Source organism: Nicotiana tomentosiformis, chromosome 10, assembly GCF_000390325.3.
Source record: "Nicotiana tomentosiformis chromosome 10, ASM39032v3, whole genome shotgun sequence".
Taxonomy (NCBI): Eukaryota; Viridiplantae; Streptophyta; class Magnoliopsida; order Solanales; family Solanaceae; genus Nicotiana; species Nicotiana tomentosiformis.
The window spans coordinates 3,475,208-3,488,102 of NC_090821.1; the positions used below are offsets into that span (position 1 = coordinate 3,475,208).

Below are 12,895 nucleotides of genomic sequence, written 5' to 3' on the forward strand. Positions count from 1 at the left end.
TCTTGAAGTAATTTACAAATTTTGGAACCGAAGATTTCATGCTTAAAACTTAAGTGTGATAAATTGAGTACTTGTAAGGATTTATTTCATGATTTTTAGTCCGAAACTACACGTTGCTACCGAAAATGGCTTCCTCCAAAATCAAGAATGTCTCTTTAAATATTAGCATTATTGTAAAACATTTAAACTTTACTGGTTGGTAAGTTTTCATATTCATGTTACAAAATATAAAGTTAAAACTGTATTATTATACCACCGAATTTAGTATATTATCCAAGGATAGGTTTCTTTGAGGCCGATGGCCATAACAACAACGACAATAATATACTCAATGTGTTTCTACAAGTGAGATCTAGAGAGGACAGAATATACACCGTCTATCCTTATTTTGCTGTGAAGTAGATGGTTGTTTCCGATAAACACTCGACTCAAGAAAAACGTTTTCAAAACAGGTTTAAAAATGCAAGAGTAAAAAAAAAAGTTAAGATAGAAATATCGAAAAAAAACGTATTAACAAAAAAATAGTAAAGAATATAAAAATAAAAGATAGTGGAATGATCCAAAAACTACATGATAGTGGAATGATCTTTTATCATCCTTATGATCAATTTTTTTTTTTCAAAGGAATTTAAATTTTGCGCATCCCTTTACTTATTTTGTCTTTTTTTCTTTTTCAGTTGAGAAACGTTATTTTGTTCATCGTTCGAGTACTTCTTTTTATTTTTATTAAGTTGTACAAACGTGGTATGGACATAGCAAATCTTCTGTCCTTATCTAGAATTCAATTCTGTAGCATAAGGAATATTATTTGATTGTAGTAACCCAAAAAAGAAAACATTTATTAATTTATTCTTTTGTGGTTTGCTGTGTTTTGATCAATCATCATTATTATAATTGAAAAAACTCGTCATATTGGAAGAGCTGTATTTGTAGTTTTTATAATATAATAATATTGATTTCTTGAATGCACAATTAACTAAGCAATGACAAATTCAGTCAGTCAACTTGAGGTCAAAAAAGAAAAGAAAAAGAAGCTTTATCGTAAAATGAAAACAAACAATTTCTTGTGTGGCTCGAAACTGTATTTTGTTTATAATTTTAGGGTCAGTTTAGTTATATGTTCTGTTTGTTAGGGTTAAGCCAAGTACCGTTAGACATTCTTTGGATGCTGCAAATTCTGAACTTTTCTTTTTCTTTTTGTCCTTTCCTTATAAAAAATAAATTAGGTATTGGTCCTTCTTTTTTAAAAGATAATTAAAAACAGGTCCATTATCAAAAAGAAGCATGTGAAACACAACTGGCTTTTAGTGTTCGCCAACCCCACAAATCTTCATTTCCTTATCTTTTGTCACACCAACCTTTTATCCCTTTTGCCAAACATTTTATGTCTCTTAAATTTGATTTCGTAGATAATTTGCTTCTTATTAATGATTATTTGGAAGCTTAATTAAGCATAATACTTCATGCTAAAATTAACAATTTTTCGGAGTCACAGATTCATAATAGAATGCGTAGATAAAGTATCACACCTATGATTTGAATCTATGACCTAAAAAACCCTCAACTATTACGCTATAAGCTTTTCTTATGTTGAGGTTATTCAACAACAAAAAAATTATTTTTGTCCCTATTTACAGTGTGATATATTCCGGGCGATAGAGTAGTCTGTTGAACTTCCTTGAGAGACAGATTGATTTAACTGCATATTTTGGGTTCGAGTTGTGAAGATTGATAAAATCTTGTTACGGAGCTTTTCTTTGTTACTAAATCTTATGCAGCATGAATAAGTTGGTCGAATTTCGCTACGAATACAATGAAAATAGGAAGAAGAACATGTTTGCTTTTGTTTTGCCCTTATCTTAAAATTGAATGTTGTGGAGCCATACAAAATTTGTTATATGGATCTTAGAGCTGGCTTAAGGACTGGAAAAAACCAGTGAGAGACTGACACGTGTACAATGACGTTGAAGAAAGCTGCTGCTACTACTTGCTAGACGTTTTGAGAGGGTTCCTTTTAACCGTTGGAGAACAAAACAGAGTGGAAATTTGGAAAGTTTGTTTCTTTTTTTATTTCTGGTATTAGAGATATTCAATGCAAGCAGTTTGTGGCCGCTGCCCCACCCCACCATTCGCCTTAAAAAGAAAACGACACGACGTTATTTGGTTCATTTGATGTTCCCATCAGCTTGTTTTCGTATCTTGATCATTAATATTGGTAGCTTCCCGGAGTATTTCGTGTTCACACAGGATTCGAGAAAAGACGGTCTACTTTAATACAAGTATTAGTGATTGTTTTTACGACTTAAATATTGAGTTATAAGTCACACATAGACAATTTTACCGTTGGTTCAACCCGTAATTATTAATATTAACATTTTTTGAAAATCAAATAATTCTATATTTTAATATTAAGCAGATGAAAAATACTTATTTTATTGAATCTATAAGAATTTGAACCAAGACTAGATATCCCCTTTGTTCTAATTCCAACTTTATCCAACACTATATACCACACTAGTAGATACTTCTAACTAACATTCTTTCTATGTCCATTTCTATGTCCTATGAATTCAAGTTCACGTCTTATTGCATCTAGTTAAATTTAATGAGGGAAAATATCAGTTATGTCCATTTATAAGTATCAATTCATAAAATATTACTAATATTAATCAATTAGCTATTTATTATCACATCCCTTTTATATCACAAAAAGATATATATTATAGATTATTATATGTTAAAGAGTTTTTCTAATTAAAGTGACAAATTTGAGTAGGGATTATTTTATTTACAGAGTCGCCACTAATAATTGATTTTTTGGATGTTCCAAGTCATCTTTTATTTGAATCCCTAGTCAAAGGAAGGTTTGACTCTATTATTATTGGTATACGAAAATAAAGTCCGGGTAAGGAATTCTGTTGACCGGGGAGAAGGTGTAAGGCATTCTCCGAGTCCCGTAGTTCTAGCACGGTCGCTTTATTGACTACATTTGGCTCGAATTAATTTTGGATAAACTCTGATTTATTGGTTTCCATGCTTTATCTATCAGCTTTTAATTATTAAAATATGAAATTATCTTTGAAACGAATCACGTGTTTGAATCCGTTTTGTTTATTGTGCCAAAATCATGTCACACGTACGTGTACACAATTAATAACATTTTACTATATTAAGATTGTTTTGACCAAAGTTGCGCGAAAACATACTTCGATTTTAATTTTGAAAATCACAATTATGTCATGCGAACGTATACATAATCGCGATAAACTAATTAAAAGTGCGCCTAAAGCATTCTAACTATATTCATTATTCTTCCTAAATTTTGAGATTATTGTGAGGTCATGAATTATAGAATTACTTGTGGAAGAAGTGTATGATTTTAGATATTTGAATAAATAAACCATCATATACCAATACCCTATAACCCAACAATTGAATCCCAAACTTATTAGGGTCCAAATCTTCTCAACTTTAAAGCAAGTTTGAATACCATATTTGCAGAAACATAATTAAGCATATAACTTTTAAGGACCAATTTACATTATTATTTATAAAATTTAAAGGCAAATAAATAAAATCACATGAAATAAGATAAAAAGAACATAGGAAAGAATAAACCTTTAATGCAAAATTTCTAATTAAATGAGTCTTCAATAACAAGTACAATAACTCAGACGAACGTCGAACAAGCATAACCGAAGAAGAACATCAAAGCTAGTGAACGGAGCTCCAACGGAATTCTCGACCTCGACTATTGACTCCATTGTTTGGCGTGTGAAAGGGATATTTTGAAGTAATTTATGTTGGTTTTTGGGCAATGAATTGCTGAATTTTTTGAAAGAAAGACGAATAAAGAATGACACAAGTAGAAATTTCCTTAACGTAGAAGAAGTAAAATATTTTCTCTCAATTCCCTCCTCTCTCCTTTTTCCCTCCCTTTTCTCCTCACATTTCTCTTCTATTTATAGAAATAATTTCGGAGTTATTCATATATTTTTTAAATTTTTTTATTTTATTATTATTTTTTAATTAAAAAGAATTCTCACTTCCCATTTTTCTTCTTTTTAAAAAAAACATAATTCCCCACTTTCCTTTACGTTTATTTTTTAATTTCCCATTTTTAACTTTTATTATATTTAAATTTCCACTTTTTTTACTTTTTTTTATTTCGCACTTATTTTACTTTTCTTTTCTTTTTTTAAATTTTCCACTTATTTTACTTTTTTTTAATTTCCACTTATTTTTAAATTTTAAAAAAAAAACAAAATTTCAACTACCTTTACTTTTATTTTTTTAATTTTATCTTTCTTTTACTTTTTATTTTTTAAAATTTTCACATTCTTTTACATTTATTTTTTTTATTTTTCACTTTCTTTTACCTTTTTTTAAAAATAATTTTCACCTACTTTTACTTTTAATTTTTTATTCCATACTTTTAAGTTTCCTATTATTTTATTCCCATCCAAAAATTAAAAAAAAATATTTTATTTTTTCGGTTTTTTTAATTTATTTTATTTTAAAATAAAGATAAAAAATAAAAATAATACTAATAGTAATAATTTGACCTTTTAAATTATTTTAATTCTTAACCTATATATAAAAAATATAACAAAGCTAATATATATATATATATATATATATATATATATATATATATATTAAATTTCTAAAAATATTAACATAGTAGAAGGTGGTAAAAATTCAAATATAGTCAGAACTTAGGTGATCACAACTGCCCCTCTTTGCTTGGAAATATGAAGAGTTTTCAGGCAAAGACTAGGTGAGTCATGTGACTAATTTTTGACCAAACCATTATTCAAAATGAAAAGAAATAAAAGATAGGATGTAACCGAGTCCTGATTTTGGACAACCTACATATCCCGGGTTATAGGGGAATCATGTCACGTGTACTTCAAGGAGAATGGTGGAATGATGAGTTGAGGAATCGAGTGAGGTTCCGTCGAGGCACCGATCCGCGATCCTGCTATTATTAAAAAAAAAACTAAACAAGCCTATCAGCTATGAGTTACAAGATTCCTATCTATGAGTCTTCTGAAACTTGATCTTGAGTCTTGACTGGTTCTTCATGTAGACTCTGATCTAAACCTTGATGATCGCTAGCTGTAGGTGCTAGTTCATTGTTTTATAACTTCTTCTAATCAAAACAAGACTTCAATGCTCGTGGCTTTAGTCATGTCTTGAGTATTTCACATCTTTTCAACTGCTTTTGCATTTTGGATTTACCTATTTTTTTCTTTACTTTTATTATGAATTGATGCTTCTTCTTTTGGTCATCTCGAACCCTGTTCCTCTAGGTAAAATCTACTCAAATACCAAAACAAATAAACGAACAGAATTTTTCTACCCCAGTTTGCACTAGAAAAATTTCGTGAGTTATTGTAACAAAATTCTAAACTACTTTTTTATTGAAAGCAATAAAAAGTCGAGAACGGTGTACCCCGAAAAAAAATAGAGACTAGGGAATGGAGACCCTATATCTAAAAATGAAAGAAACTAGGGAGTGGAGACCCTATATTGGAAAAGCGACTAGGGATCGGTGTACCCTGATATTGGTAAGGAAATATAACCATGGGTTGATACCCTGTATTACGGAAAAAGAATGTAATCAGGGATTGGTATTTTGTGTTACTGAAAAGAATGTAGTCATGGGATGGCGTCCTATATTACTGAAAGGAAATGTAACCAGGGGATGACACCCTGTATTACGGAAAAGAAATGTAACCAAGGGTTGGTGCCCTATATTACTGAAATGAAAATAAATCCCTTGGGCGAAAAGGTTCTACCTGGGTTAAACTGCGAAAAGCGAGCCTGGGCGAAAAGTACTTGTACCCGGATTATGAGCCGGATCCCTCCAAGCGAAAAGTTTCTACCTGGGTTAAGCTACGTAAAACAACCTGAGCGAAGACTACTTCTACCCGGAACTATGAGCTGGATCCCCCTAGGCAAAAATGTTCTACTTGGGTTAAGCTACGTAAAACAACCTGAGTGAAGAGTACTTCTACCCGGAACTATGAGCTGGATCCCGCTAGGTGAAAAGGTTCTACCTGGGTTAAGCTACGAAAATCAGCCTAGGCGAAGAGTATTTCTACTATGAACCGGATCCCCCCAGGCAAAAAGATTCTACCTGGGTTAAGCTACGTAAAACAACCTGAGCGAAGAGTACTTCTACCCGGAACTTTGAGGTGGATCCCCCTAAGCAAAAATATTCTATCTGGGTTAAGCTACGTAAAACAACCTGAGCGAAGAGTACTTCTACCCGGAATTATAAGGTGGATCCCCCTAGGCGAAAAGATTCTACCTGGGTTAAGCTATGTAAAATATCCTGAGCGAAGAGTGCTTATACCCGGAACTATGAGTTGGATCCCCCTAGGCGAAAAGGTTCTACCTGGGTTAAGCTACGTAAAACAACCTGAGCGAAGAGTACTTCTACCCGAAACTATGAGCTGGATCCCCTAGGCGAAAAGGTTCTACCTGGGTTAAGCTACGTAAAACAACCTGAGCGAAGAGTACTTCTACCCGGAACTATGAGCTGGATCCCCCTAGGCAAAAAGGTTTTACCTGGGTTAAGCTACGTAAAACAACCTGAGCTAAGAGTACTTCTACCCGGAACTATGAGCTGGATCCCCCTAGGCAAAAAGATTCTACATGGGTTAAGCTACGTAAAACAACCTGAGCGAAGAGTACTTCTACCCGGAACTATGAGCTGGATCTCCCTAGGCGAAATGATTCTACCTGGGTTAAGCTATGAAAATGACAGGTATAGACAGTAGTGACGCATGTTGAATAATAAAATAAAATGGAGATTTTGAGGGACCTACCTTTGGTGATATTCGTCCTTTGAGAATCGCCATTCTGCGCTGCTTTGTTCCTGCTTCAAAACAAAGAAAATTTGTGAGTTTTAAAAGTGGTGGTCGGTGTGTGGCCTTGATATCTTTGGCAGCTTGGCTTTGTGCCCATCTTCTTTTGATGATAATTTCAACCTATCACTAGATGTTTCGTGAATACCACTTGCATTTATGGACCAGGAGAGCCTTTGACTTTTCAAACTTTTACATAACGGTTGGGTCGCGTGAGACTTAACCTTTTCAACTTCATTTTGCCCTTGCAGGCACTGTCAATTTGATTTCCTCATTTCGAGAGTTTTTATTTCAAAGCATGAGCTACCATGGCTAGTCGGGTTTGACTTGATGCCCTTGCTGAGGTTGGGTGCCTCTTGAATATTAGCTTGTATCAAACAAAAGCCCTGTAAATTAGTCTTGCCATCCCTTCCTCGCCTTAGTTTTGGAACAGAGTTAGACCAAAAGAGATTCAATGAACAACAAACAAATGGACAATGAATTTAGACAAGAGGTATCCCTTTCGAGGAAAGGAAAGAAGGACTTATCTGGAGTATATGCAAACTTCAATGAACATGACATGCCTTTTGGACTGGATGCCTGATCTGTGTAAACCGTCCGACTTTCAGAAATTCATCATAACTTTTGCATCGAAACCGAGAAATCTTGCCCAGAACTGTGTTGATGCCAATGGCTGTGAAAATCCTCTTTTCGATCATTAATGCCCTTTGCGGGTTTTCAACAGCTGACCTCTCTCATTTCTCTTCTCACCATCGCCTTATAGTGCCCTTTGCGGGTTTTCACTAACAAGACTCTCTTATTTTTATTTTCTCTGCTCGACATCGCCCTACGATACCCGTGAGGGTTTTCATCAATAAGACTCTCTTATTTTATTTCTCTCATTTGATTGTATTAGATCCAAGTAACTCTATCCTCCAATTCTTGAACATTCTCGTTGATTGATCGGAAGGACTTGAAAAGGATTTGGGTAAAAAATATTTGGAATGAATTACAACTTTGAAACCTTTAAGGCGAAACCATTGTCGAACCATTGTAACATATGCCCCAGTTTCATTTTTTTTTTTGGAAATGTGGATTTTTATTTTGGTGTGGCTGAACCCCAGAGAGAGGTTGCATATGTATCCTTTCGGAATCAAGTCGAACGTAGTTCAGGGAACTTTATTTTTTTATATTCTTTTTCTTTTGCTTTTTCTTCTATTTTGTTTTGTTTACTCTTTCTTTTTCCTCTCTTTTTTACATTTCATTTTAGTTTTGTCTTTTCTTCTTCTCTTTTTTTTTTCCATTTTTATTTTATTTTTTTTCAATAATAACTTTTAGGTTCCAAAGAGGGTAATAAAAAAAGGGATCTGACTGAAAGGGTTTGCAAAGGGTTGAATATTTAGATAGTGAGAAAGAAAGCCTTATTCATCCCAACCGGAGAACATTAATGTTATATAGAGGATCAAGCATAGTACCTTTTGACTGTACTTGCGTTGACAGTTATTTCAGGGACATTTCCTTCGATGTTTCACCGCTCTCTTTTGGCAGTACTCTGGTTACCATGGATGGATCTTTCCAATCTGGAGCCAATTTTCCTTTAGATGTTCCGATTCTTTGTTTTATTTTCTTAAACATATCTTCATTGCATTCTGACTCTTGAATCATTATTTCAAAGTCTAACAACATTTTAGGATCTGGGCATGAAGTCCGCAAGCATGTCATGTCATTAAAATCTGCATTAAGAGAACTGAAAAAAGAATAAGAAAAGTGACAAAATTAAGAAAAGAGACATTCTTAGACAACGAAATATTAATTTTATTTGATTTTTAATTTTTTTATTTGTTTTCTTTTGAATTTTAAAGATAGAAGGGTTTACATTGGAAAGTAAGACAATAAAGTAAAACATCCGGATCACACCCTGAGATAATCCGAACATAGAAAGGATAGCAAGACTTGCTAACGAAACTCCCGTCTGATGGGGGACTTTCAGGCTTGGCGACCATTTTTTGGCTTCTCTTCTGTCTCGGCAATGGCTGCAATGGCCTTCAGTGTCGGATCAAATTCCTCATCTTCACATATCATTCTGACTACTAGCCTATTGGAGTGAGTAGCCAGAGGATTATTCATCATATTAGGGGCCTCTTCATCCCTAAGCATTATTGCCTTGCCTCGATGAGGTCTTCCACTACTCTCTTAAGAGTCCAATAGTCTTCCGTATCATGTCCCACTGCTCCAGAGTGGTATTCACATCTAGCATTAGCCCAGTGCGAGAAGAACTCAGGGTTTGGCCGGTTCGGGGCTAATGGCTGCAGTAGACCTAGCCTGATTAGCTTTTGAAACAAGCTCGAATATGATTCACCAACATGGGTGAACTGATTCCATCTGAGGAGGCTTTTTTTCTTTTTCTTTTTCTTTTTTTTTTTGAATTTTTTTTTCATATCTTGATTTCTTTTTCTTTTTCTTTCTCTTTTTGTTGTTTTTCGCTCTTTGTTTTTCTCTATTATTTTTTGTCACTCTTTTCTTTCTTTTTCACTCAATTTTTTTTCGGTTTATTTTTTCACTCAATTTGTTTATGGCTATGATCGAATCCGATGGAGATTGCCTACGTATCATGACGCTGCATGAATCAGATCATTACGTAGTTCAGGAAAGATCAAGAATAAAGTAAACAAACTAACCCTTTTTCCTTAATGTTTTTTACTCATACACTAAACAAACCACGAAAACTTCTAAAAAGCAACATATTTTTGAGTTTTGAGTTTTTTATTTTTATCTTTTTGGAGGAAAATTTTTGAAAGAAACATTTATTTAAGAGTAAAGAAAATATTTTCGGATTTTAATTTTTTTAATATATTTCTTTTTATGTTTTTTTTTTTTAGAATTTTTAAAAGAAAGACTTCTAAAGAAGAAAGAAAATATTTTTTTTTGAATTTTGATTTTTATTTTATTTTATCCGAAAAAAGACTTCTAAAGAAGGAAAAAAAATATATTTTTGGATTTTGATTTGATTTTCTTTTTCAAATGAAAGACTTCTAAAAAGAAAGAAAATATTTTTGGTTTTAATTTTTTTTTTATTTGGGATTTTCTAAGGAAAGACATCTAAAGAAGGAATTAAATGAAAATATTTTTGAATTTTTAAAAATTGGGGCCGGAACCGATGAGGTTTGCCTACGTATCTCACATCCGGTGAGAATTAGCCCCGCGTAGTTCGGCCAAAACAACTATTTTTCTCTTCTTTTTTTTTTAATTTTTTAATAAAAATTAATCTTTAAAAACCATATGTACTAGACCACATCATTTGTTTTTGTTCATTCAATTGATTTATGCTAAAGTCGCTCAACGTGCAAGCCTCCCAAATAATGCAACAAGTAACACATAACATGACATAATGATCTCAACAAGGCACCTGTCCTAAAACAGAACTCGGCCCATGCGCCGACCCCTGCTAAGTCAAATGCACGTGATGCAAATAAAGCAAACCTACTAGGGATATCCGACATGATGTTTGTTCTTATAGGTTTAAATCCTTATGGAGAAGGTATCTAGACTGGCTTAATCGAGCGGACAACTCGAGCCGAAGAGAGTCAGCGTACCGGTAGCATTGCTTTCCGGCTTAGCTGATAGTGCTCCCCGCCTAAAATATGTGTGGCTAAAAAATCCTTCACCGGATGGCAAGCATTTCGGCTATCTCAAAGAAAGCAGGTTATGTCAAGCAAATGCCCAATTTTAATTTCAAGAAAACTCAGAGGGGGTGCGTGAAAAGTCAATTTATAATGTACAGTTCAACAATATCAAAGCGACAAAAAGCAAACAAGTAGCACATTAGGTCCAAAAAGAAAATCACAGTATATACAAAATTAATAAAGCCAAATAAACGTCAACATGTACAAGCTTGAATTCTGGTTGTCCCCAGCAGAGTCGCCAGAGCTGTCACACCCCTTTTATACCCCCCCAAAAAGATATGTATTATGGATTATTATGTGTTAAAGAGTTTTTCCAATTAAAGTGACAAATTTGAGTAGGGATTATTTTATTTACAGAGTCGCCACTTAGAATTGATTTTTTGGGTGTTCCAAGTCACCTTTTATTTGAATACCTAGTCAAAGGAAGGTTTGACTCCATTATTATTGGTGTACGAAAATAAAGCCCGGGTAAGGAATTTTGTTGACCGGGGAGAAGGTGTAAGGCATTCCCCGAGTCTCGTAGTTCTAGCACGGTCGCTTTATTTTGGCGCTTTAGGGTCATAAAACAGGAATTCAAGACGATGTCCAATTATACGTGTGCTAGTGTCCACACCATCATAATGAATTCGGACGACTGGCCCCGAATCGCCTAAAATTCAGTGGGTTCATCACGACCTAATGAATAATAGTCATTGCTTCGCTATGCCCGTTCCTCATTTTTTGGCGTTTTAAGGCCACAAAATAAGAATTCACGACGATTTTTAATTTTTCATGTGCTAATGTCCATGTCATCTTCATGAATTCGGGTGAACGACCCCGAATCACCAAAAATTTTGCGGGCCCATCAGAAATGACCTTATGCACAATAGTCATTGTTTTCCCATGACCGTTCCTCAATTTTTAGTGTTTTAGGGTCATAAAACAGGAATTCAAAACGATTTCCATTTTTCGCGTGATAATGTCCACGCTATCTTCATGAATTCGGGCGACCAACCTCGAATCGCCTAAAATTTTATTAGTCTATCAGAAACGACCTAATGAACAATAGTCATTGTTTCGCTATGATCGTTCCTTGTTTTTTGGTGTTTTAGGATTATAAAACAAGAATTCAAGATGATTCTAATTATTCGTGTGTTAATGTCCACGTCATCTTCATGAATTAGGGCAACAACTCCAAATCTTCTAAATTTTGTTGTCTCTTCAGAAACGACCTAATGAACAATAGTCATTGTTTTGCCATAACCATTTCTCTTATTTGGTGTTTTAAGGCCATAAAACAACAATTCAAGACAATTTTCAATTTTTCGTGTGGTAATAGTAGGAGAATGGGGGAGATTGAACAAAGTAAGGGAAGGCTGGTAGCCGCTTTGTATATAATTAGTTAACGGCATCAACAATTTTCCTTATAAGGAAATTGGAGTCACTTGTTTCGTTTTTTAATTTCTTTTTGGAGCTATTATGTAGTGTATGACATTGTCTTATCCATCTGGAGTATCTGAATATCTGGCATTCTGATTCTTGAAAAGCGATGGTGCATGTTTCTGGCTTTCTGCCCACTTGCCCCGCTGTGTAATGTATACGGAATAATGGAAAGGAACATGAAAACAAACAAATCTTTTTTCCCTCAATAAAACACAAGAGTTGACCGGGGGCGGCTCAATAAATATAGAGGCCTAAAGCAAAAATTCAACAAGATACTCTTTTTTTTATATAAAAGAAAAAAATCATATATAATTTCATTTAAATTCTGTATTTCTAGTTTTTCATATGCAAAATTATTAATAATTTTATCTAATCCATTTAATTTCTCTTGAGATATACAAGTTGTGGGAGGGCATTAAAGTTTTAACCTTTTTTGAGTTATGAGTTAATAATCGAATCCTTTCTCAATTTATGGTCTAGAGAGTGATTCCCAAAAAGATATTTTTTCTCAATGATCAACAATTTAATCGTACTTTTCTACTATGAAAATTTGTACTTTCTCATTTAAAGCACTAAATATTCTTCTAAAAATAAATTAATATATAACCTATTAGAAAAATTTGGGGCCCCAAAAATTATGAGGCCCAAAGCAGCTGCTTTAGCAGCCTTACCCTTGGCCCGACACTGGACTTGACAGCCCCACCCTGCACTCAACAATAACAATAACATACTCCCTTTGTTTCAATTTATGTGAACCTATTTCCTTTTTAGTCTGTGCCAAAAAGAATGACCCCTTTCCTTATTTGGAAACAATTTACCTTTATACAATGATTTATAGCCACACAAAATATATGTGGCTCATTTTACACCACAAGTTCAAAAGTGTTCTCTCTTTTCTTAAACTCCGTGCCCGGTCAAATGAATTCACATAAA

General features: G+C 33.8%; 1 long non-coding RNA gene across 1 annotated transcript in view; it reads right to left on the minus strand.

The window, feature by feature from the left end:
- The window catches only part of LOC138900465 (uncharacterized), a 181,508-nt gene extending 176,216 nt beyond the window's left edge, over positions 1–5,292 (minus strand). Inside the window, exon 1 of the long non-coding RNA XR_011411451.1 lies at positions 5,004–5,292. This is a non-coding gene — a long non-coding RNA (uncharacterized lncRNA). The remainder of the gene's footprint in view (positions 1–5,003) is intronic.
- Between the last annotated feature and the right edge of the window lie 7,603 nt (positions 5,293–12,895).